The sequence below is a fragment of the Triticum aestivum genome, chromosome 4D (assembly GCF_018294505.1).
Source record: "Triticum aestivum cultivar Chinese Spring chromosome 4D, IWGSC CS RefSeq v2.1, whole genome shotgun sequence".
Lineage (NCBI taxonomy): Eukaryota > Viridiplantae > Streptophyta > Magnoliopsida > Poales > Poaceae > Triticum > Triticum aestivum.
Genome location: NC_057805.1, coordinates 152,087,143 through 152,114,408, shown reverse-complemented (window position 1 = coordinate 152,114,408; position 27,266 = coordinate 152,087,143). Strand labels below are relative to the sequence as shown.

Sequence of the window (27,266 nt, the reverse complement as noted above, 5' to 3'; positions counted from 1 at the left end):
TGTAGATAGTTCTGATGTAAGTCTTGCTGGGTACATTTGTACTCACGTTTGCTTATTTTATGTTTTGCGGAGAGACGTCAGTCTCGCTAGTAGTCCCGTGTGGACTTTGACGTTTAGCTTGATACCTCAGCTACGATCTTGTGCCCTCGACAGGATCTGGTAGATAGTCAGGCTTCTCAGCCTTTTTCATTTATAGATGTCTGTACTCAGACATGTTAAGCTTCAGCATGTGCTTTGACTTGTACGCTCTGAATGTTGGGTCATGAGACCCATGTTTGTAATATCTGGCTCTTCGGAGCCTAATGAATAAATACTCTGAGTCGTAGAGTCTTGTTGTGATGCCATGTTGTATTTGCACATATCGAGCATATTGTGTGTATGATTGAAATGCTTGGTATGTGTGGGATCCGACAATCTAGTTGTCTATCCTTAGCAGCCTCTCTTATGGGGAAATGTAGTCTAGTGCCTCCTTGAGCCATAGTAGTCCGCTACAGCCCGGTTCACCGGAGTCCTGCTAGCCCAGCACTACTGCTCTGGGCACTTGACTGGCCGGCATGTGTTTCATATCGTTCCTGTGTCTGTCCCTTCGGGGAAATGTCACGCGGTGACATCCGGAGTCCTGCCTAGCCTGCTACAGCCCGGGATCCCGGAGTCCTGTTAGCCCAGTGCTACAGCCCGGATTCGCACGCTGCTGACCGACATGCTCGATGTTGATTCATGTATGCCTGTCCCCGTAAGTTAGGGCCGCTTTGGGTTCACGACTAGCCATGTCGGCCCGGGTTCTCTGTCATATGGATGCTAGCGACACTGTCATATACGTGAGCCAAAAGGCGCAAACGGTCCCGGGCCATGGTAAGGCGACACCCGTGGGAGTACCGTGCGTGAGGCCGCAAAGTGATATGAGGTGTTACAGGCAAGATCGGTGTGACCTGGAATTGGGGTCCCGACAGATTGGACCAGATGTCCAGCCGAGCCGCCGGTCGTCCGGTTGCTGGGAATCCAACCAAGACATAAAAAATGCACGAGGCACACAGCCATGGGACGTCCGGAAGGCGCCGGTCATCCGGTGACCGGCCATTCGGTGAGGACCGGAAATCCGTAAATAAGTATTATGTTGGGGTAGTACCGGATTTCCGGAGGAGAACGGACGTCCGGTGACCGGTCGTCCAGTGGGGACCGGATATACGCTATTTATTTTCTTTGAAGATGCACTGGAGATTCGGAGAGAGCCAGATGCCCGGTCGGCTGTGAGAGGTCGGACATCCGTAGAATTTTGGATGTCCGGTGATAGCAGAGCCCACTAGCTCAGGATCACACAAGTTTTTATGCACAAGGTAGAGGAAGAATTAGAGATGAAACAGAGATGATGTGAGAGGATATTCTGTGGGTTTTGAGCAAGTCTTTCACGAAATCCGGCGATCCCCACTTAATAGTGCGGGATCCCTATACTCAAGAACAAACCGAAAAAGAGACAAAGCTATTGTCTTGTATCTCTGCTCTTGAGTGATATATATATATAAATATATATATATATTTGTTAGTAGTGATGATCCACACACGGCCCTTGAGACATAATCCTGAGATATACTTGATAAACATGATTAGTCCCAATATGCATGTTGTCATCAACATCAAAATATGATTAAGGGCATGATTGCACTTTCAGTCTCCCCCTTTTTGGTAGTTGATGACAACATACATGCACTTCTCAATGTGTAAAGAACATTGAATATCAAAAGGATTTGTTGTGGAGCTCCCCCTAAACATGTGCATAAGTAAAATAAGCATAAAGAGAGCTCCCCCTCAATATGATACCAACACAACCAAATCTCATAAGTAAGATAACATAATACCATAATAGGCTCCCATAATGGTTTATCACTCATAGCATAGCACATAAAGCAAATAAACATCACATTGGTTCGATACAAGCTAATCTCACAGCATACATAATAGATAAGTGCCTACTCCCCCTTGGCATCAAATTCCCAAAAGGGGTCATAACATCATCATCATCATCATGAGCACCACTGCCACCAACCTTGTCAAGGAAATCAGCCCACTCAGGACACGAGGGAAAGCCAAAGCCAGAAGGTGGTTCGTCAGGAAGACGTTCATCGTCACTCACATCGAAACTCTGGAGTCTCTCAGAGGAGCCTTTAGAGCATTCTTGGAAGTGACCATGCGAGTGACAATATCGTGATTTTGGGAGCAGTGAAAGGTAAAAACCTTCATCATGGTAGAGTGATCTTTCCCAAGAAAGCGAGCAATGCACCCAAAGGATGCAGATCCAAAAGGAGTAGAAAGAGCAGTAGGAGGAACGCTAGCAGCAGTTCGACGAGCATTAGCAGAAGAGTCCTTGGGGACTCAATCTTCCGCCATGTGTGCGGGACCCTCATGCAAGTGAGTGCGGACAATGGGAAACGGAGCCACACTCTCAATGAATGCCTGAAGAAAGGGGGCATGAGGAAAGGCCCGCTTGTGCTGAGGACAAGCGAGACGGATCTCATGCCACAGAAAATGAGGGACATTGATCTTCCCTTTGGGAGACGCATAGAGGCAATGCGTGAGATCGATGCAGTAGCTATTGAATGACCCCTTGTCACCCATTTTGGGATAAATGTTGCGAACGACACACTGGAAGATAATGTAGAAAGGAGAGCGCCAAATGGAGACTTGGTTCAGAACCTTCTATTTCTCCTCATTAGTCATTTCGTCTATGGGTTTTAGAAGATCCGCACAAACCTCAATGCCCTTGGGCCTATGGTTGGGGTCATCCCTATGGATTTTGAAACCAGAGTCAGGAAAACCAAGGGAGCAACAAATTGAGAATAAGAGGTCGTGAGCACGGTGTCGGAGGTCATGCAAGTGACAGTGTTATTTGGACCATAGAAACATGTGGCCTAGAATTGATGAATGGCAGCTAGTTTAAAATCATGCTGAAATGCAAATGGAGCAGCAAGATTAGCGACTGGATGAGCTCAATAGCCCCCGGATATTTCACTAGATGAGCAAGAATGTGCTCTAAGTCAACGCACACATGCAGAGAGAGACCCTTAGGAATGATGACAGTGGTAAAAATGTCTACCTGGACATTAGTGCAAAAGCGATCGACTTGGGAGTCGCTAGTAACAAAAAATTGGTCAACATCACGACGAAGCTTAAGATAGGAAGCAACGGGAACCTCGTTGAACCTTTTGATGTTGCAGCCGAGTGGTAGTGAGGTGCAAGAGAGATGCGACGGGCATCACCTTGAGGTTGCACCAGAGGAGGAGGAGGCTTGAAGGTTGGCCGACGAGTTCCCAGCATGGGTGCAGTGGTGCGAACCGCAACATACTCAGGCTGCTCCATATCTTCCAACTCATCCTCATAGTCGGATTCCTCCGTCGAGGAGTCGCTAGCAGGCCTGGGAGGCTTGGTGGCACGCTTCCAAGGATGATCCCGCTCTTGTGAATCATCGGAACCACCACGGCGAGACAGACAAGCTGGCCCACTGGTGACCTTCTTGCGAGCAGAGCGCTTGGTCCTTGGCATCCCGACCTACAGGAGGAGGGAGACCCAAATCAACAATCCATCTCCATGGATCGTAGGAGAATTTGAGGGATGAGAGGAGGAGAATAAGAAAACGGTGCTACCACGGAGGGATCCACACGAGGATGCACGGGGCGGCGCCAACGATGCGACGGCGACTGGGGCGACCCAGGCTGCGCAGAGATGGCGAGAACCTCGGCCGGCGCGCGACCGTAGCGAGGACGGGGTGCGGTGGCGGCGGACGAGAGAGAAAAAGGGGATCGATTTAGGTCAAAACAACCCTCAACGCACCCGGACGACCGGTGCCGGACGGACGTCCGAAGCCTGGGAGGAAACGTCAGATGAGCCAGGTACCGGACGACCAGAAAAACCGGACATCTGATGCACAGAGACAGAGTTGAAATTAACGGAAGTCCGTAGTCATGATCCACACACGACCCTTGAGGCATAATCCTGAGATATACATGATAAACATGATTATCCCCAACATGCATGTTGTCATCAACATCAAAATAAGATTAAGGGCATGATTGCACTTTCAGAAGGGAAAATCATTGGCATGGTATATGCTATGCGATGATATTGGATCTTGGAACTGGAATCGATTGAAATTGGAATTTCACAAAAAGATTTATCCTATGCATCTAGTTCCTCGTGATTAGAATTATATATATAATTTTTGTCCTCGTGAAGGAGATAGTATCGATCTAGCTTGGGGGAGGCTTAAGTCAACGCTATATTCATGCCCCAATCATGATGTCTTAAGAGAAATTATTATTCAGAATTTTTATGCTCGGCTTTCTCATGATGATTGATCCATGCTCGATACTTCTTATACTAGTTCTTTCATGAAAAAGAATATTGAATTCAGGTGGGATCTTTTAGAAATTATTAAACGCAACTCTGAAGATTGGGAACTCGACGAAGGTAAAGAGTCATGTATTAAGATTAAGTTTGATCGTGTTAAATCTTTTATGAATACCGATGCTTTTCACTAATTTAGCACTAAATATCACTACAAAAAAAGACACATCCGTAACATTTTGGGCCGAATGAATTTTTCTCTCTCATGCTTATGACACTTCTATGACGATAATTGTGACAAAACCCGGTATCATCATATATGTGGTGGGCTCCTACTTCTATCACAAAAAATCATGACAGAAATGGGCTTTTCGTCCTGGGCGAGCCGGAGACGTAGCTGCATGACATTCTTTGGGCCGTCCATTATGGAAAAAAACGTGGTAGAAGCGAGGGCGAGGAAAATATCAGGGTGTTCCCGGTTACGGTGGGTGGTCGGGGGCCAAGCGATACGCGTTTCTCTCGTACGTATATGCGTGTGTGCGAGGCGTTGCGCTCTAACTGAACCCGAGCGAGGCGCTGCGCTCTAACTGAACCCAAGCGAGGCGTTGGGCTCTAACATAACCCGAGCGATTGCACTAGCTATGTTACTGAAATCGAGCGATCGATCCCTTGCTGTTAACTGAACCCAAGTGATTCCTTCGTTACTGTTGCTAATTGAAGCCGATCAAACCCTGTTGCCTCCTTCGCTGGATGAACAATGGAGCGTTGTTGGGGGGGGGGTGGTTGATGTACAGTTCCCGGTGGGGGTTGGATGAACAGGACCCCGTGGTAGTAGAGGCCGTTGTCGTTGGATGAACAGGACCCCGATCGAGCCGGTTGGGGGGTGGATGAACAGGACCCCGTGGAGGGCTGGATGAACAGGACGACCCCGTGGAGGGCTGGTTGAACAGTAGCCGGTGGAGGACTAGATGAACAGTGGCCCGTGGAGGGGTGGTTGAACAGGACCCCGTGGAGAGGTCTGGTTGAACAGTAGCCAGTGGAGGAACGCGTGGTGGAGGCTGGATGAACAGGAGTCCGTGGATGAACAGTCGCAGGTGGAGGCTGGAGGAGGTCGACGGTGGATGAACAGTAGCCCGTGGAGGCTGGAGGAGGTCGACGGTGGAGATGAACAGTATCCCGTGGAGTCCCGTTTGTGGTATGCCACACCCCTCCCGATGAACAGGACTCCCGTTTCGACAGTAGCGCTCCAACACTAGTTCGTTTCCTCTGTTTTGCGGTACGCCATACCCCTCCCGATCAACAGGACCCCGTTTCGACCAAGAGAAGTCCGTTTCCTCTGTTTTGCAGTACGCCAGACCCCTCCCGATGAACAGGATCTCGTTTTGACTGGATGTCGTTTCCTCCATTCTGCGGTACGCCAGGCCTCATTTCCATCGGTTGTTCCGTCCAAGCCGGTTGGCTCCCGATGAACACGACGACGCATTCTGTTCCGACCCAGCCGGTTGGCTCCCCATGAACACGACGACGACGCAGTTTCTCCATTCCGACCCAGCCATGTACACGAACCCTGGCCATACGTATGCGCGAGTAGGCGTTCGAGACCCCACCCATATGTACGTACGTGGCCGTATTTACTTTCTTGGACCCTGGCCGCTGTACGTATGTGTACTTGCTATGTGCGTGCCTCTACTACGACATGTGTGCGCCTCTACTACGACACGTGCGCGGCTCTACATCGACCAGTATGTACGTACACGTACGCGACCAGAATGACAACACTACGTACGCTTCGACCAGGTGGGTCCCGACTGTCAGGCACTTCCTCGCATGCGAAGATGTAGCTGGTGGGTCCTAGCAGTCAGGGGGGAAACGTTTTTTTCACAAAATACGGTGGCCCGTCCGGTGGGTGAGGGAGTCCTGGACTAAGGGGTCCTCGGGCGTCCGGCCTATTAGCCATGAGTCGGACTGATGGGCTGTGAAGATACGAAGTACCGAAGACTGCACCCGTGTCCGGATAGGACACTCCTTGGCATGGAAGGAAAGGTTGGCGACCGAATATGTAGATTCCTTTCCTTCTTAACCGACCTTGTGTAACCCTAGATCCTCCCGGTGTCGATATAAACCGGAGGACTTAGTCCGAAGGGGGTGATACTCATTACCATAGTAATATAGGCTCAGCTTTTAGGGTTTAACCATCTCGATCTCGTGGTAGATCAACTCTTGTAATACTCATATTCATCAAGATCAATCAAGCAGGAAGTAGGGTATTACCTCCATAGAGAGGGTCCGAACCTGGGTAAACATCGTGTCCCCTGTCTCCTATTACCATCGACCTTAGATGCACAGTTCGAGACCCCCTACCCGAGATCCGCCGGTTTTGACACCGACATTGGTGCTTTCATTGAGAGTTCCACTGTGCCGTCCCCAAAAAGGTTCGATTGGCCCTTCAATCGTCGACAATGATGCTGTCCAAGGAGAAACCTTCCTCCCCGGACAGATCTTCGTGTTCGGCGGCTTCGTGCTGCGGGCCAACTCGTTTGGCCACCTAGAGCAGATCGATAGCTACGCCCCTGGCCATCAGGTCAGATTTGGGAGCTTGAATTACGTTGCGGACATCCGTGGAGATTTGATCTTCGCCGGATTCGAGACCGCGGCGACCGCTCCTGGTCACCTTGACGAACATGACCTAAATCTGTCGTCGGGCCGCATCCAGGAGATAGCTCCTGTAACCACTCTGGCCTCGGATCCAGATCACACTGTGGCATCTAAGGATTCGAGGCTCAACCTCACCATGGAGGCCACAGATTCCCCGACGTTGGAGCCGCACATGGACTTAACCTCACACAATACTCGTGTCACCAGAACTCCGGACTCTTCTCCGGGTATAAGTTCCGAACCATGTGAGTCTGCAGATGCCGAACTTGATCGCTTATCGATCTTTGAATTCAGCGCCACAGACATCTTCCAGCACTCGCCTTTGGGCGATGTGCTAAACTCATTAAAGAGCCTGTCCTTGGTGGGGGACTCACAGCCAGACTATGTACGGTTCGAACTAGGGGCTGATGATCGAGAATTTTTCTTCCCACCCGCCACCCACTTCATAGCCACTATCGAGGACTTAACCGACATGCTTGATTACGACTCTAAAGACATTGACGGTATGGACGACGATGCCGACGGGGAGCAAAGCCAAGACCCGCCATTCACTGGACGTTGGACGGCCACTTCCTCATATGACGTATACATGGTAGATACGCCCCAAAATAATAGCGGCGATGACAAGGAAAACCTAGAGAAGGAGGACCGTCCCAATACACAACCAAAGCGCCGACGTCAACGGCGCCGCTCTAAATCGCGCCGCAGTAGAGATAACAATACCGGCACAGGAAACGACAACACTCCAGGTGGTGCCGAAGACACAGAGGAGCCCGATGAACAAACTGACGAACAAGACCATCGGGAAGATGGGCAAGTCAGCCCTGACAAACAGGCCATGGAAGAAGAATCAGAGGACGGTAGTTACCATCCGCTCTCCGAGGAGGAGGTGAGCCTTGGCAACGAAGACTTCATCGTGCCTGAGGAACCTCTCGAGCAGGAGCGCTTTAAGCTTCAGCTAATAGCCACTGCGAGGAGCCTGAAAAAGAAGTAGCAGCAGCTTCAAGCTGATCAAGACCTGCTCAATGACAGATGGACCGATGTCCTGGCAGCCGAAGAATACGGCCTTAAAAGACCAGTCAAAAGTTGCCCGAAGTGCAAATTGCTACGTCAGTTCGATGATGAGGCGCCAGAACCCGCACTAGCATCACGCAATGCCGTTGACCGGCCACCGCGCGGTCGGGATAAAACGTCAACCCAAGATGGAAACCAGACTGTCCCACCTCGCCGTCAAGGCAGGGATAAGACAGCCCGGGGTTATATATATGAACTTCGTCAAGACCTGGACAGTAGAGCAGGACATACAAGATCGATCTATGGATCACGAGGACGTTCCTCAACGCATGAGGATGGCTACCTATTCGGACGTGACAAACCTAGTCATGCCCGGGCCGATAACCACAGACGGACTCGATCGGAGCTATGTCGCGACGCGGCCCGATATAGAGGCGCCGCGCACCCTCTTTGCTTCACTGACGAAGTAATGGATCATGAATTCCCCGAAGGGTTCAAACCCGTCAATATTGAATCATATGACGGAACAACCGATCCCGCGGTATGGATCGAAGATTTTATTCTCCACATCCAAATGGCCCGCGGAGATGAGCTCCACGCCATCAAATACCTCCCACTAAAACTCAAAGGGCCAGCTCGGCACTGGTTAAAGAGCCTGCCTGAAAACTCTATCGGCAGCTGGGAGGACATGGAAGAAGCCTTCCTCGACAACTTCCAAGGTACATATGTCCAGCCACCAGACGCCGATGACTTAAGCCACATAGTCCAACAACCTGGAGAGTCAGCCAGGAAATTTTGGACTAGGTTCCTAACCAAAAAGAACCAGATCGTCGACTGTCCGGATGCCGAAGCCCTAGCGGCCTTTAAACATAGCATCCGCGACGAATGGCTCGCCCGCCACCTCGGCCAAGAAAAGCCGAAATCTATGGCAGCCCTCACGGCACTCATGACCCGCTTTTGTGCGGGTGAGGACAGCTGGCTGGCTCGTAGTAAAAATACGGCTAGTGAGGCAGGCCCTTCCGAGGCCAAAAAAGCAACAGCAAGCTCCGACGTAGCAGACACAAACGCTGAAGCAATGGCGATAACACCGATGATACTGCTGTAAACGCCGGATTCAGCGGCTCCAAGTCCGGTCAGCGGAAAAATCCCTATCAAAGAAACAATCAGGGACCATCTAGCATGGACCACATACTTGACCGTCCGTGCCAAATCCATGGTACCCCGCACAATCCTGCCAATCATACCAACAGAGATTGCTGGGTTTTTATGCAAGCCGGCAAGTTAAACACCGAGAACAAGGAAAAGGGATCGCAGAGCGAGGACGATGATGAGGAGACCTTGCAGTCAACTACAGGGGGACAGAAGAAGTTCCCCCCAGGTCAAAAGGGTGAACATGATATATGCTACACACATCCCCAAGAGGGAGCGCAAGCGCACACTCAGGGACGTCTATGGGATAGAGCCAGTCGCCCTAAAATTCAATCCATGGTCATCGTGCCCGACCACTTTTGACCGTCAGGATCATCCGACCAGTATCCGGCATGGCGGATCAGCCGCACTAGTCCTAGACCCAATCATTGATGGATTCCACCTGACGCGAGTCCACATGGACGGTGGCAGCAGCCTCAATCTGCTCTATCAGGATATAGTACGCAAAATGGGCATTAACCCATCACGGATCAAACCCACAAGGACTACCTTTAAAGGAGTCATACTGGGCATAGAGGCCCATTGTACGGGCTCAATCACACTAGAGATCATCTTCGGATCTCCGGACAACTTCTGAAGCGAGGAGTTAATCTTTGATATCGTCCCCTTTCACAGCGGCTATCCCGCACTGCTCGGACGAACCGCATTTGCTCGATTCAATGCGGTACCTCACTACGCTTATCTCAAGCTAAAGATGCCCGGACCATGTGGCGTCATAACAATCAATGGAAATACGGAATGCTTCCTCCGTACCGAGGAGCATACCACAACCTTAGCAACAGAAATACAACGTGGCCTTTTCCAGCAGAACCTTACTTCAGCGGCCAAGCCCCCGGACACCATTAAAAGAGTCCAGACTATTCTGCAGCAAGACAGCCCGGCTCGTCAAGAGCTTAATTAGCAATTTGGCCTCCGTCCCAGTCCCGATCAAACAGCGGCATTCGTAACGCGTGTACATAACTACGCACTCAAAATCCCACGGGCACCGACGGAGGCATAGCTACCTCGTGATCCACAGTGCGGCTCGACCATCCCCGGATTCGCACACCTTCATTTTCCCTTTCGGGTTTTTCCCTTCTCCAGGCTTTTTCTGGCAACCCGATCATCGGACCGATCACGACACGGACACACCAAGGAGGAAAGGAGCTTTGACGTACAAGGGAATCCCCAGGTGGTCTCTGCTAACGATTGCTATACCTATTTTACGTACCCGCACGCAGCTCGCTCTTGGTCATGGCATGTTAAATAGCCTTACTTGTTTCTCGCATTACTTGTACGCCCCGCCGTATTAATCACATTACAATGGAAAATAAATGGTAGCGTCAGCTTATTACTTGATTTTCCTTTTTTCCTTACCTTTGTATTTATTACTCATTGCACCCGTACACTCTGGTACATTTTATTTTACCAGGGGCTTTCTCGTCCCGCAGTACGGCAATAAAGTCCAAACACCTTTTTTAGTACAGTTCGGGACCCCGAACTTATAGCATTATATGCATCAGCTCCGAATCATGTCTTTGGTCAATAGTTGGGTTGCCTGGCTCCTGTGCTTACTACCTTACGTTCCGCTATATCAGCTAGGGTAGTAAAGGGAGAACTACTGTGATTGTGTCCCGGTTCTTCCGGATGAGCACCTCAGTAGAGAAAGCCGAAAATTGACTGTCATGATGCAGCGAGAGCTGGTCAGCTGTTCGAGAGGTTTCAAATCCTTAGAGATTTTTTCCGCTTTATGGGAGGAATCGGTTTTTTATCCGATCAGGTGCGTATAACGCCCCAAGTTCGGCCTTCCGAATACTAGGGGCTTCGCCAAAATTCTCATTGTCAAACTCCTATGGCTAAGTGAGGGCGATAAAGGCCGTATAGTCTGATTGCCTCGTTCGTTGCGCTAAACACCTCCTTTAAGGACCAGAATGTGGAGTAAAGAGTGTCTAGATTTATCCCGAACACCCGCGTACTATCTACGTGGGGGCAGAAGCTGACGACTTGTCAACCCTTAGATTTCATAAACGGCCGCACAGGAGGTAAAATTTTAAAGTCATAAGCGTTATATTACATAACGTCATTGTTTCATATTATAGGACAGGGTAATACGAATGTTTTCATGGGAATATAACATCCTTCGTACATTGCTCCGCTACAAGGCGAGATCCCTCCAGGACACCATCAAAATATAACTCGGGTCGGCGGTGCTCCTTGCCCTTAGGCGGACCCTCGGTCATCAGCTTCTTGGCATCCATCTTCGCCCAGTGCATCTTGACGCGGGCAAAGGCCATCCGTGCACCTTCAATACAGACCGACCGCTTTATGACCTCAAGGCGCGGGCAGGCACATACAAGCCGCTTCACAAGTCCGAAGTAGCTGCTGGGTATCGGCGCGACAGGCCATAGCCGGACTATCAGGTCCTTTATGGCTAGCTCGGCCGCCTTGTGCAGCTCGACCAGCTGTTTCAGCAAGTCGATGAAGGGCACCGGATGTTCTGGTCCAAGATATTGAGACTACAATAGCTTCTCTGTAGAACTCCCTTCTTCGGCTCGATAGAATTCGGCAGCATCTGATACGTTGGGCGGCAAATCCGTAAACGCCCCTGGAGAGCTCCAAATTCGGGCAAGTAAAAGGAACGTTTCCTTCACAGACTTGCTTTGCATAATGAAAGCCTTACCCGCCGCGACCTTCTTGGCCGCCTGGATTTCCTGAAGGGCGCTCTAGGCCTCGGCTCGAGCCTCTTGTGCACTCTGGTGGGCCTTCGCAAGTTCGGACGCTTGCGTCTTAGAATCAAGCTCCAAGGACTCGTACTTCTTGACGGTGTCCTGGAGCTCTTGCTGGGCCTCGCTGACCTGGGCCTCGTGCTTCTCGCGTGCGGCGTGCTCCTTGGCCGCTTTGTCCTCAGCCTCGGCTAACGCCTTCTTGAGGGCCGCCACCTCGGCTGTGGCCCCTAATAAAGTTCATGACACTTTAGTCAGCACGAAACATTGGTTGTCCTTCCTGAATATAGGCGCAGGTTACTGCATACCTTGGTTGTCCTCCAGCTGCTTCTTCATGAGGCCGAGCTCTTTTTCGGACCGCTCCAGGCTCTGCTTCAGGCCGGAGACCTCCACAGTATGAGCGGCAGCAGCCAGCAGCGACGCCTGCTTATTCACATAGACATCTTATGTTAGACACCTACGAACATTATTTTGATCCTCTATTCGGCCTTTTCTTTTCGAAACACCGAACAGAGCATCAGGGGCTACTGTCTACACTGTGATATTCTTTCTACAATTACATTACTTACCTCAAAGCCTATTAAAACTCTAGCGCAGGCTTCGATCAGTCAGCTATTGGTGGACTGAACCTTCTTGATCACCGTACCCATAAGGACACGGTGTTCATCCACAATGGAAGCGCCTCGCAGCGCTTCCAGCAGATTATCCGGTGCCTCTGGTTGGACAGAGGTCACTGGCGGAACAGGCACATCTCCTCCTTTCGGGGAAGGCCATTCGCTGGACTCCGGAGCCGTGTAGGTCTCCAGAATGGTATCAGGCTGGGGGCCGAATGGAACTTGGCCCCCATCACCAGCCCCCATTGGGGATTTTCCCCCCATGTGTCCGGCGGCAGAGGAGTCATCCTTGGGCGCCACCCTGACGATCTCCGGAACCTCCCCTCGGCCTGGAAAGGTCCTTTGGGACACCACCTCGTCATCACCCTTGGCCGAGACAGAGTGAGCGAGCGGCGGTGACATGCTAGACATCTCCTTTGAGTCTAGCGAACCCTCTATCAAGGATCGCGGGGAGCTGTCGCGGGCCGGACTGCAATGGCATGATTTAAACATATTAATATTACAAAGTGGAAAGGCCAGACATTTGGATATGCATGAGGTTTTTTGTACTTACGAGGCAGCCCGAGGCTTGGTCCGGAGCCCTTCCCCCTCTTGGGCGCCTTCGCCTCCAGATTTGTGGAGGCCCCCCTTTTCTTCCTTCCCCCCTTAGGGGGGGGAGGTCGCTTTCTTCTTCCTCCTTGTCGTCGTCTTCGGCGGTCGAAGAGTTAGTCTCGTCTTTGGACTATATGTCCTAAGCACCCTTTCGACAAAGGCCACTCCTGGTCCCTTTAGCCATTTTCTTGGCCTTCTTCTCTGGCACATCATAAGGCGCCGGAAACAGCATCTTCATCAAGAGTGGGGTTTCTTCGTCTTCGGGTAGCAGGGCCGGGCAATTAATCCGCCCCACTATGTTGATCCAGGCCTAAAAAATTGATAGGGAGGCTTAGACTCCTTCCTCAAAATATGCCAGTAAAGGCTATACCTTGAAAACATGAAAGAACTTACCAAAATAGCCTGGCGTTTGAAGCTAAGCCCGCGATCCTCGGTCATAGGAGATGGTGTCTCGCCGGCCTTGAAGAGCACTTTCCAGATGTCTTTGTGCGTCGTGCCGAAGAGCTCTAGCAGCGTCGGGTGCTTTGCCGGATCGAACTCCCACAAGTAGCAAGTCCGGCGTTGGCACGGGAGGATCCGGCGAATGAGCATAACCTGGATCACGTTGACAAGTTTGATTTTCTTGGTTATCATGTTCTGGACGCACGTCTGGAGCCCAGTCAGCTCATTCGAAGAACCTCAGGTTAGGCCCTTCTCTTGCTAGGAGGTGAGCCGCATCGGAACTCCGGATCAGAATTCGGGGGCCGCCGCCCAGTTGGTGTCGCGCGGCTCGGTGATGTAGAACCACCCCGACTGCCACGCCTTCACCGTCTCCACAAAGGAGCCTTTGAGCCACGTGACATTTGGCATCTTGCCCACCATGGCACCTCCGCACTCTGCTTGTTGGCTGCTCACCACCTTCGGCTTCACATTGAAGGTCTTCAGCCATAGGCCGAAGTGAGGTGGGATGCGGAGAAAGGCCTCACACACGACTATAAATGCCGAGATGTTGAGGATAAAGTTGGGGGCTAGATCATGGAAGTCTAGCCCGTAGTAAAACATCAGTCCACAGACAAACGGGTGCAGAGGGAATCCCAGCCCGCGGACGAAATGCGCGAGGAACACCACCCTCTCGTAGGGCTCGGGGGTAGGGACGATCTGTCCCTTGGCCGGAAGTCGGTGAACGATCTCCTTTGCTAGGTATCCAGCCTCTCGGAGGCCATCTACTTGCCACCAGCTCCGGATCCGGACATTGTTGGAATGCTTTCTCGGGCGGGGAAAGCTAGAGCTTGGGCGCTGGAGCTCAAGAATGGATGGGCAGAGGAAGGAGAAGGCGCAGGTGAATAAGGACGAATCCTTATCCCCTTATAAAGGCCGCGAATATCAAGCGCCTCCCCACTCGCCTTAAAGCTCGCCTATTCCTAAGGACTATGTAAACGACACGGTTGAGTTACCCATGCCCGTATTGATGAGAATCCCGCGATAAGGGGACACGATCTCTACTTTGACAAGACGTGACAATGGCAACCGCGTCTCGAAACGTGGAGCGGCAGACGAAAAAAGGTTCGAAATTATGACCGAACAGACATGATGTCATGTTACAAAAAGTTGTCAGGGGATTGGACTTGTGTAAAATTATATTGTCTCTGCGGTTGTGTGTGATGTGTGTTTACAGGTCCGGACACTTCGTCCGAAGACTATCTTGGAGTTCGGAAGGAGGAACCCGCCTTGCAATGCCGAAGAGAGATCTACGCGCCGGATACCTTGTCATTGAAGCCAGGTTCAGCGGCTACTGAGGGAGTCCTGGACTAAGGGTTCCTCGGGCGTCCGGCCTGTTAGCCATGGGCCGGACTGATGGGCTGTGAAGATACGAAGAACCGAAGACTGCACCTGTGTCCAGATAGGACTCTCCTTGGCATGGAAGGAAAGCTTGGCGACCGAATATGTAGATTCCTTTCCTTTGTAACCGACCTTGTGTAACCCTAGATCCTCCCGGTGTCTATATAAACCGGAGGACTTAGTCCGAAGGGGGATATACTCATTACCATAGTTATACAGGCTAGGCTTTTAGGGTTTAGCCATCTCGATCTAGTGGTAGATCAACTCTTGTAATACTCATATTCATCAAGATCAATCAAGCAGGAAGTAGGGTATTACGTCCATAGAGAGGGCTCAAACCTGGGTAAACATCGTGTCCCCTTTCTCCTATTACCACCGACCTTAGACGCACAGTTCGGGACCCCCTACCCGAGATCCGCCGGTTTTGACACCGACAGTGGGTCCCTGCTGTCAGGTGGAGGAATCATTATTTTCAACGTAATAAGGAGGCACTTCCTTGCTACAGCCGTGGACCTAGTTGTCAGCCTCTCCATGTACAGTCCATGTCTGATGGATGTCATTTGTTGACCACGTTTACCACGCGGTGCCGAGAGCACCAGGGCGGTGGACGACGGCGAGGCCTAGGAAGGGGAATACACGGAGCCGGGGAAGACGCGGTAGTGCAAGCCCCTGCTGAGAGGAGTACGAGGGTTCACTGGTTCTTCTTCGGTGTCAGGGTGCCGTCGCCGCAGGGCCTGGCCAGCAGTGGGAGTTGTAGGGGGCGGTGAGGCCTCCGCGGCATCACAGCCGACCACAGGAGGTAGGGGCACGGGACACGACCGGTGCTGCTTTGGGCGGCTGGAGGATAAAGACCAGAGGTTGAAGAAGAACTACGGCTGTTGGACGGACATCGTACGGTCGCTGGAGCTAGAATCGTTCATATTGACTAAGTTGACAAAGCCCTCCATCCGCGTCTACTTAGTAGGCCCACAAGTCAGCCTCCCAATATGGTGGGTCCCAGCTAGCAGGGGGAGTATTCATTTTTTGTGCGTCATAAGGAGGCACTTCCATGCGTGCGAAGATATAGCTGGTGGGTCCGAGCTGTCAACGGGAGTATTCATTCTTTTTGGCATAATAAGGAGGTACTTGCTTGCACACGGTCATGGACCATGTGGGTCCCAATAGTCAGCCTCTCCATGTACATCCCTCTTCCAATGTTGCCATTTGTTGACAATGTTGACCACGCCGTGCGAGGACACCAACGCGATGGACGACGGCGAGACCCAGGAAGGTGTTGGGGAACACAGTAATTTCAAAAAAAAATCCTACGCACACGCAAGATCCATCTAGGTGATGCATAGAAATGAGCGGGGAGAGTGTGTCCACGTACACTCATAGACCGAAAGCGGAAGCGTTTAGTAACGCGGTTGATGTAGTCGAACGTCTTCACGATCCAACTGATCCAAGTACCGAATGCACGGCACCTCCGCGATCTGCACACGATCAGCTCGGTGACATCCCTCATACTCTTAATCCAGCTGAGGCAGAGGGAGAGTTTTGTCAGCACGACGGCGTGGTGATGGTGATGATGAAGTTACCGACGCAGGGCTTCGCCTAAGCTCTACAACGATATGACCGAGGTGGAAATCTATGGAGGGGGCCACCGCACACTGCTAAGAAAACTGTCAACTTGTGTGTCCTAGGGTGCCCCTGCCCCCGTTTATAAATGAGCAAGGGGGAGGCCAGCCGGCCCTCATAGGGCACACCCCAAGTAGGATTCCTACTAGGAATCCAATTCCTATTAGGTTTCCAACAAGGGAAGAGAAGGGGAAGGAAGGAGAGGGCGAGAGGGAGAAGGAAAGGGGGGTGCCGCCCCCCTTCCCTTGACCTATTCGGACTCCAAGGAGGGGGGGCGCGGCCTGCCCTGGCTGCCCTCCTCTCTCCCCACTAAGGCCCATGGTGGCCCATTAATTCCCCCGGGGGGTTCTGGTAACCCCTCCGGCACTCCGGTTTTATCATAAACCACCCGGAACACTTCGAGTGTCCAAATAACATGGTCCAGTATATCAATCTTTATGTCTCGACCATTTCGAGACTCCTCGTCATGTCTGTGATCTCATCCGGGACTCCGAACTACCTTAGGTACATTAAAACAAATAAGCTCATAATACCGATCGTCAACAAACATTAACGTGCGGACCCTACGGGTTCGACAACTATGTAGACATGACCGAGACTCATCTCCGGTCAATAACCAATAGCAGAACCTGGATGTTCATATTGGCTCCCACATATTCTATGAAGATCTTTATCGGTCAAACCGCATAACAACATACGTTGTTCCCTTTGTCATTGGTATGTTACTTGCCCGAGATTCGATCGTCGGTATCTCAATACCTAGTTCAATCTCGTTACCGGCAAGTCTCTTTACTCGTTCCATAATGCATCATCCCGTAACTAACTCATTAGTTACATTGCTTGCAAGGATTATAGCGATGTGCATGACCGGGAGGGCCTAGAGATACTTTTCCGACAATCAGAGTGAAAAATCCTAATCTCGATCTATCCCAACTCAACAAACACCATCGGAGACACCTGTAGAGCATCTTTATAATCACCCAGTTACGTTGTGATGTTTGATAGCACACTAAGTGTTCCTCTGGTATTCTGGAGTTGCATAATCTCATAGTCATAGGACCATGTATAAGTCATGAAGAAAGCAATAGCAACAAACTAAATGATCATTGTGCTAAGTTAACAGATGGGTCTTGTCAATCACATCATTCTCTAATGATGTGATCCTGTTAATCAAATGACAACTCATGTCTATGGCTAGGAAACTTAACCATCTTTGATCAACGAGCTAGTCAAGTAGAGGCATACTAGTGACACTCTGTTTTGTCTATGTATTCAAACATGCACTAAGTTTCCGGTTAATACAATTCTAGCATGAATAATAAACATTTATCATCATATAAGGAAATATAAATAACAACTTTATTATTGCCTCTAGGGCATATTTCCTTCAGTCTCCCACTTGCACTAGAGTCAATAATCTAGTAAACATTGTCATGTGATTTAACACCAATAGTTCACATCTTTATGTGATTAGTCCACATCGCCCTGTGACTAACACCCAAAGGGTTTACTAGAGTCAGTAATCTAGTTCACGTTGCTATGTCATTAACACCCAAAGAGTACTAAGGTGTGATCATGTTTTGCTTGTGAGAGAGGTTTAGTCAACGGGTCTGCCATATTCAGATCCGTATGTATTTTGCAAATTTCTATGTCTACAATGCTCTGCACGGAGCTACTCTAGCTAATTGCTCCCACATTCAATATGTATCCAGATTAAGGCTTAGAGTCATCTGGATCAGTGTCAAAGCTTGCATCGACGTAACCCTTTACGACGAACTTTTTGTCACCTCCATAACCGAGAAATATATCCTTATTCCACTAAGGATAATTTTGACCGCTGTCCAGTGATCCACTCCTGGATCACTATTGTACCCTCTTGCCAGACTCATGGTGAGGTACACAATAGGTCTGGTTCACAACATAGCATACTTTACAGAACCTATGACTGAGGCATATGGAATGACTTCCATTCTCTTTCTATTTTCTGTCGTGGTCAGGTTTTGAGTCTTTACTCCACTTTACACCTTGCAACACAGGCAAGACCTCCTTATTTGTCTGTTCCATTTTGAACTACTTCAAAATCTTGTCAAGGTATGTACTCATTGAAAAAACTTATCAAGCGTCTTGATCTATCTCTATAGATCTTGATGCTCAATATGTAAGCAGCTTCACCGAGGTCTTTCTTGGAAAAACTCCTTTCAAACACTTCTTTATGCTTTCCAGAAAATTCTACATCATTTCCGATCAACAATATGTCATTCACATATACTTATCAGAAAGGATGTAGTGCTCCCACTCACTTTCTTGTAAATACAGGCTTCACCGCAAGTCTGTATAAAACAATATGCTTTGATCAACTCATCAAAGCTTATATTCCAACTCTGAGATGCTAGCACCAGTCCATAGATGGATTGCTGGAGCTTGCACACTTTGTTAGCACCTTTAGGATTGACAAAACCTTCTTGTTGCATAATATACAACTCTTCTTTAAGAAATCCATTAAGGAATGTAGTTTTGACATCCATTTGCCGAATTTCATAAAATGCGGCAATTGCTAACATGATTCAGATAGACTTAAGCATCGTTATGAGTGAGAAAATCTCATCGTAGTCAACACCTTGAACTTGTCGAAAAACCTTTTTGCGACAATTCGAGCTTTGTAGATAGTAAACCTACAATCAGCGTCCGTCCTCCTCTTGAAGAAACATTTAATCTCAATGGTTCGCCGATCATCCAGCAAGTCAATCAAAGTCCATACTTTGTTCTCATACATGGATCCCATCTCAGATTTCATGGCCTTAAGCCATTTCGCGGAATCTGGGCTCATCATCGCTTCCTCATAGTTCGTAGGTTTGTCATGGTCAAGTAACATGACCACCAGAACAAGATTACCGTATCACTCTGGTGTGGACCGTACTCTGGTTGACCTACGAGGTTTGGTAGTAAATTGATCTGAAGTTTCATGATCATCATCATTAGCTTCCTCACTAATTGGTGTAGGAATCACTGGAACTGATTTCTGTGATGAACTACTTTCCAATTCGGGAGAAGGTATAACTACCTCATCAAGTTCTACATTCCTCCCACTCGCTTCTTTTGAGAGAAAATTCTTTCTCTAGAAAGGATCCATTCTTAGCAACAGATATCTTGCCTTCGGATCTGTGATAGAAGGTGTACCCAACAGTTTCCTTTGGGTATCCTATGAAGACACATTTCTCTGATTTGGGTTCGAGCTTATCAGGTTTGAAGCTTTTTCACATAAGCATCGCAGCCCCAAACTTTAAGAAATGATAGCTTAGGTTTCTTGCTAAACCACAGTTCATACGGTGTCGTCTCAACAGATTTAGACGGTGCCCTATTTAACGTGAATGCGGATGTCTCTAATGCATAACCCCAAAACGATAGTGGTAAATCTGTAAGAGACATCATAGATATCACCATATCTAATAAAGTACAGTTACGACGTTCGGAAACACCATTATACTATGGTGTTCCAGGTGGCATGAGTTTGCAAAACTATTCCACATTGTTTTAATTGAAGGCCAAACTCATAGCTCAAATATTTGTCTCCGCGATTAGATCATAGAAACTTTATTTTCTTGTTACGATGGTTATCCACTTCACTCTGAAATTCTTTGAACTTTTCAAATGTTTCAGACTTGTGTTTCATCAAGTAGATATACTCATATATGCTCAAATCGTCTGTGAAGGTCAGAAAATAACGATAACCTGCCGCGAGCCTCAACACTCATAGGACCGCATACATCAATATGTATTATTTCCAATAAGTTAGCTACTCGCTCCATTGTTCCGGAGAACGGAGTCTTAGTCATCTTGCCCATGAGGCATGGTTCACAAGCATCAAGTGATTTATAATCAAGTGATTCCAAAAGTCCATCAGCATGGAGTTTCTTCATGCGCTTTACACCAATATGACCTAAACGGCAGTGCCACATATAAGTTGCACTATCATTATTAACTTTGCATCTTTTGGCTTCCATATTATGAATATGTGTATCACTACGATCGAGATTCAATAAACCATTTATATTGAGTGTATGACCATAGAAGGTTTTATTCATGTAAATAGAACAACAATTATTCTTTGACTTAAATGAATAACCGTATTGCAATAAACATGATCCAATCATATTCATGCTTAACGCAAACACCAAACAACATTTATTTTAGGTTCAACACTAATCCCGAAGGTAAAGGGAGTGTGCGATGGTGATCTTATCAATCTTGGAATCACTTCCAACTCACATCATCACCTCGCCCTTAACTAGTCGCTGTTTATTTTGCAGCTTTTGTTTCGAGTTACTACTCTTAGCAACTGAACTAGTATCAAATACCGAGGGGATGCTATAAACTATAGTAAAGTAAACATCAATAACATGTATATCAAATATACCTTTGTTCACTTTGCCATCCTTCTTATCCGCCAAGTATCAAGGGGCAGTTCCACTTCCATTGACCATGTCCTTTGCAGTAGAAGCACTCAGTTTCAAGCTTGGGTCTAGCATTGGGCTTCTTCATGGTAGTGGCAACTTGCTTGCCATTCTACTTGAAGTTCCCTTTCTTTCCCTTTGCCTTTTTTGAAACTAGTGGTCTTCTTAACCATCAACACTTGATGCTCTTTCTTGATTTCTACCTTCGCTGAGTACAACATCACAAAGAGCTCGGGAATCGTCTTCGTCATCCCTTGCATATTATAGTTCATCATGAAGTTCTAGTAACTAGGTGATAGTGACTAGAGAACTCTGTCAATCACTCTCTTATCTGGAAGATTAACTCCCACTGGATTCAAGCAATTGTAGTACTCAGACATTCTAAGCACATGCTCACTAGCTAAGCTATTCTCCTCCATCTTGTAGGCAAAGTACTTGTCAGAGGTCTCATACCTGTTAACACGGGCATGAGTCTGAAATACAAATTTCAACTCTTGGAATATCTCATATGCTCCATGTCGTTCAAAACATTTTTGAAGTCCCGGTTCTAAGCCGTGAAGCATGGTGCACTAAACTATCAAGTAGTCATCATACCAAGCTCGTCAAACATTCATAATGTCCACATCTGCTCCTGCAATGGGTCTGTCACCTAGCGGTGCATCAAGGACATAATTCTTCCGTGCAACAATGAGGATAATCCTCAGATCACGAACCAAGTCCGCATCATTGCTATCTATCAACTTATTTGCTCTAGGAACATATCAAAAATAAACGGGGAGCTACATCGTGAGCTATTGATCTACAACATAGTTACGAAAATACTATCAGGACTAAGTTCATGATAAATTAAAGTTCAATTAATCATATTACTTAAGAACTCCCACTTAGATAGAAATCCCTCTAGTCATCTAAATGATCACGTGATCCATATCAACTAAACCATGTCCGATCATCACGTGAGATTGAGTAGTTTTCAGTGGTGAATATCACTATGTTGATCATATCTACTATATGATTCATGCTCGAACTTTCGGTCTTAGTGTTCCAAGGCCATATCTGCATATGCTAGGCTCGTCAAGTTTAACCCGAGTATTCTGCACGTGCAAAACTGGCTTGCACCCTTTGTATGTGAACGTAGAGCTTATCACACCCGATCATCATGTGGTGTCTCGACATGACGAACTTTCGTAACGGTGCATACTCAGGGAGAACACTTGTACCTTGAAATCTAGTGAGAGATCATCTTATAATGCTACCGCCGAACTAAGCAAAATAAGATGCATAAAGGATAAACATCACATGCAATCAATATAAGTGATATGATATGGCCATCATCATCTTGTGCCTGTGATCTCCATATCCAAAGCACCGTCATGATCACCATCGTCACCAGCTTGACACCTTGATCTCCATCGAAGCATCGTTGTCGTCTCGCAAACTATTACTGTCACGACTATCGCTACCGCTTAGTGATAAAGTAAAGCAATGACATGGCGATTGCATTTCATACAATAAAACGACAACCATAAGGCTCCTGCCAGTTGCCGATAACTGTTACAAAACATGATCATCTCATACAAAAATTTATATATCATCACGGCTTGACAATATGACATCACAACATCCCCTCCAAAAACATGTTAGATGTCCTCTACTTGTTGTTGCAAATTTTACGTGGCTGCTATGGGTTTAGCAAGAACAGTTCTTACCTACGCATCAAAAACCACAACGATTTTTCATCAAGTGTGCTGTTTTAACCTTCAACAAGGACCGGGCGTAGTCACACTCGATTCAACTAAAGTTGGAGAAACTGACACCCAGTAGCCACCTGTGTGCGAAGCACGTCGGTAGAACCAGTCTCGCGTAAGCGTACGCGTAATGTCAGTCTGAGCCGCTTCATCCAATATTACCGCCGAATCAAAGTATGACATGCTGGTAAGCAGTATGACATCCAATAATACCGCCAAATCAAAGTATAACATCTACCCATAGACATGGCTCGGATGCCACTGTTGGGGGACGTAGTAATTTTAAAAAAAACCTACGCAAATGCAAGATCCATCTAGGTGATGCATAGCAACGAGCGGGGAGAGTGTGTCCATGTACCCTCGTAGACCGAAAGCGGAAGCGTTTAGTAACACGGTTGATGTAGTCGAACGTCTTCGCGATCCAACCGATCCAAGTACCTAACGCACGGCACCTCCACGATCTGCACACGTTCAGCTCAGTCACGTCCCTCGTACTCTTGATCCAGCTGAGGCCGAGGGAGAGTTTCGTCAGCACGACGGCGCGGTGAAGGTGATGGTGAAGTTACCGACGCAGGGCTTCGCCTAAGCTCTACAACGATATGGCTGAGGTGGAAATCTATGGTGGGGGGGCACCGCACACGGCTAAGACAACTGTCAACTTGTGTGTCCTAGGGTGTCCCCTGCCCCCGTATATAAAGGAGCAAGGGGGAGGCCGGACGACCTTCATAGGGCGCGCCCCAAGTAGGATTCCTACTAGCAATCCTATTCCTAGTAGGTTTCCAACAAGGGAAGAGAGGGGGAAGGAAGGAGAGGGAGAGAGGGAGAAGGAAAGGAGGGCGCCGCCCCCCTTCCCTTGACCTATTCGGACTCCAGGGGGGCGCGGGCTGCCCTGGCTGCCCTCCTCTCTCTCCACTAAGGCCGATGGTGGCCCATTAATTCTCCCGTGGGGTTCCGGTAACCCCTCTGGCACTCCGGTTTTACCCGAAACCACTCGGAACACTTCTCGTGTCTGTATGTCTCAACCATCTCGAGACTCCTCGTCATGTCCGTGATCTCATCCGGGACTCCGAACTACCGTTGGTACATCAAAACACATAAACTCATAATACCGATCGTCATCGAATGTTAAGCGTGCGGACTGTGACACCTGGATAATCAAGCTACAGTAACCTCTGCTAATGATGCCACATCACTTCGATTACTGTTGCTAATCTCGTGTTAGTTCGAAACCGATTAGAATTCAAATTCATAATTTGGCAAATAATAAAAGTTTTCAAAATATTAAACTAAAATGTTCGGAGTGTGCAAATAAATGCTTAGGTGTTTATGGTGAGGGATCCATGCTTTTATAAATAACCTAAATACTTAAAATGAATTAAAACAGAAAAGAAAATAAATAAAAGAAAGAAAATACAAAAGAGAAAAACAAACTAACAAAAACAGAAAAACAAAGGGAAACACCCCTCCCACTGGGCTCAGGCCCAACCGGACCAATAAATCTCGTGATGTTATTGGCATCCCTCATCATTTTCATTTTGAGTCCGTTGAATCAATATGTTGTGAATGCTCGCAATCCTTAATCAGATCCTTCATTTCGTCCTTCTGGCTCAGCTGTCATTTTAAACATGAGCTGGATCTCGACCAATCAAATTGCCATCGATTGTACCCCTAAGGCTCTTCAACTTACCCATCCTTAATCAGAGCGTTTTCTTCGGATCCCTTGAATTGGAAATCATAATTCCTTGGCATTTGAGCATTGAATTAGTCGGTTGCTTCTATAATCCAATGTCTTTGCATTGTTTCTTCGTCTAGTTGTGAGCCGATGCTCACATCAGCTCCGTTATGGACCGTCTGATCCTTTGTTGAATTATCATCCGACGGTGTCCTTCGTATATAAAAACCTCAAGAATTTCTTTCCCTGATACATAATGCCTTAGGTAAATTGTATCCTCTGTTTTTTTAACCATGCTCTACTATCGAGCTTGTGTTATTTACTATTGAAGCTTGTGGTATATGTTTCCACGATACCTTGATGGGTTGAACCTATGCCTTCCTTAATATGTGTGAACTCGAAAGTTTTCACGAGTCATAGTCTTCTGGTATTTTGCCAAATAAAATTTCAACACTACAACTTCTTCGAAAATGAGAAGTGAATGAAAGGTTATGCATTGGAGAAGTGGGAGCCGACCTTGAACTTGTGTTCATGCCCATGGACCCGATGTGGAACTTATCATGGAAGCTTCTCGCAAAATATTTAATCATTTGGGTAATTCTTTTGGGGTCATTAAATTGGATCCCCTGCAGCTATGGTTCCGACCATATTCTTCTTCTTTGATCGCATTTCTCGGACAAGTTGAAGTACTTGTCTTCTGCAGGCCAATACATCTATCCAACCTCTATTCTGCTCTACCTTCGAGTATACCCTCAGGTATCTCGAGAATATCACGGCTTATTATGAGTTCATCATCAACTATTATTCTCGCCGATTCCAGTGCCCCCGGGTTATGAGTTAATAGTCATTTGAGCACACCAATAAGTGAATCGATTCAGCACGCCGATTCAATAACTCTATTCGTGGCTTATGAGTTTAATAATCCTTCAAGTCATTCCTAGCCTGATTGGCTATATCATTATCGTGCTAAATTTTAACCGTGCCACCCGTTCCTTATTACCCGAGCACATCTTTCGACAATAAGCTAAGCTTACGTTGATTTCCTTGTCTTATCATTTCACCCCGAACCACAATCAGGATTATGAGTTTATGACATACCCTTGGTTCCAATAACCCTTCGCTTCATCATTCCTTTGGCCTGATGTCATCGTTGTTTGAATACATCTTCATGAAATCTCTCGACAAATGTGTCGTGATCATCATCAACCTTATGAGCTCTTCCAGGATATCAATTCGATTCATGATGAGAAATACCATCCTTGCCCTCGATGAATTGTGTTATCATCGGCCACTTTATTGCCTTCCCTCCAAGACAAACTTGTTTGTGTTTTGTGTTATATCTTGTGTTCCTTGCTATCCAGCATTTGTTCTTCTTTACCTTGGAATATTACCACCTTTTATGTCAAGAATGTCATGGGAATTTTACCACCTCTTGAGAATTCTTGATACGATTAATACTTCTCACCATCACCATTCCTTCTTGGACCCATGTTCTTTCCATCGAAAAACCGACAATTGAACTTGGATGTGCGAATTCAAAACTTCGAGCGGTCCTATGGCTTTGAAGTTAATGGTCGACATTTCATTCTTAGACCATTGGTTATCGAATCACCATTCTAAGCATTGATCGTACTACCTAAGCCCATATTTCGGGTGCACTTTTCAACCAATGTTTAATTGTCTATGTTTTCCTCGAGCATACCTCATTATATCATTTGATCCGACAAATGTTATCTCCTTGTTCACATAATTGTGGAAATCCATCTTTTGGAAATCCCAATGAATTGTCGCTGAGATCATCAGCCACCTACTCGTCCTCTCCTTGGTTTAATGATGACGAACCCTTGTCTCAGAACTCGCTTCCTTGGTTCAATTCCCGAGAATCTTACAATGTCATTGCGACAATTTGGGTTGCACCTTTCCTCTCAGGCATCCTGAGTCTGAGTTATCCTGACACCAATCAGATCTAAATATCGGTCAGATATGATGGTTGGAACATATTTCCAAGAGTTATAACATCTTTACATGACCGGGTAAGGTGATGTCATGCCTAGCACACCTGGCCGGAGCACCTAGTGTTATAGTCTCCTTTTCTGCAAGGTTAATTGTAAGACTTATTCTACAAGTTGTTCCTGATGGATCCTTCCTGCATCCAAAGTCCGACCTTTGCTTGAAGACCATGTCAATGCTATCTCGAAGCTTGTCTGTGGTACTCCGATTTTCAAGAAGAACATTTGAAGCCCAATGCTAAATGTTTCTTGCTCAATTATCCAAACACCGTTGTATGGATAATGGCATGGAATTTCTCTTCCTTTTCCTAAAGGCTTTTCTATGTTATATCCCTTCATGGATATCATGCTTTGCTTGCCCTTGGGAAGGATATACCCCTGAAATATGTGCTCAAACACATTTTCCTTTCCATTGTTTTGTTAATCTGATAAACACCTTTTCCTATCCATTGTTTTGTCTAACCTTTCTGGTGATCATTATGATCTAAGCAGTATTAATTCCCTGCTTATGTTAACACCTCAGTGTACAATTCTGTCAGTAAGACCCTGTTGCTTTTGTTGATGACATTCCGTTAACCACCGATGGACGAGAACCTTGCCTATTGGTCCGCCTCGTTCAACGAGCAGGAAAATGGTTCTCTTCGTCCCTCGCCCTTGATACTGACGTTGTTGCCGACATAATCGACAGGCTACCCTCTGACATGCCTTGCTTGCATGATCACGCAAGACGTCTCCGCCCTTCCTACTTTTAACCCACATGATGGGCCCATAACCCACAGTTCCACAGGATCGAAACCTGACTCTCCTATGCCCCCTTGTTTCCAAACTTAT

The 27,266-nt window shown here is 47.6% G+C and overlaps 1 pseudogene; it reads right to left on the bottom strand.

Moving 5' to 3' along the window:
• Positions 1–21,425, bottom strand: part of LOC123096787 (protein FAR-RED IMPAIRED RESPONSE 1-like) — a 193,822-nt pseudogene extending 172,397 nt beyond the window's left edge.
• Between the last annotated feature and the right edge of the window lie 5,841 nt (positions 21,426–27,266).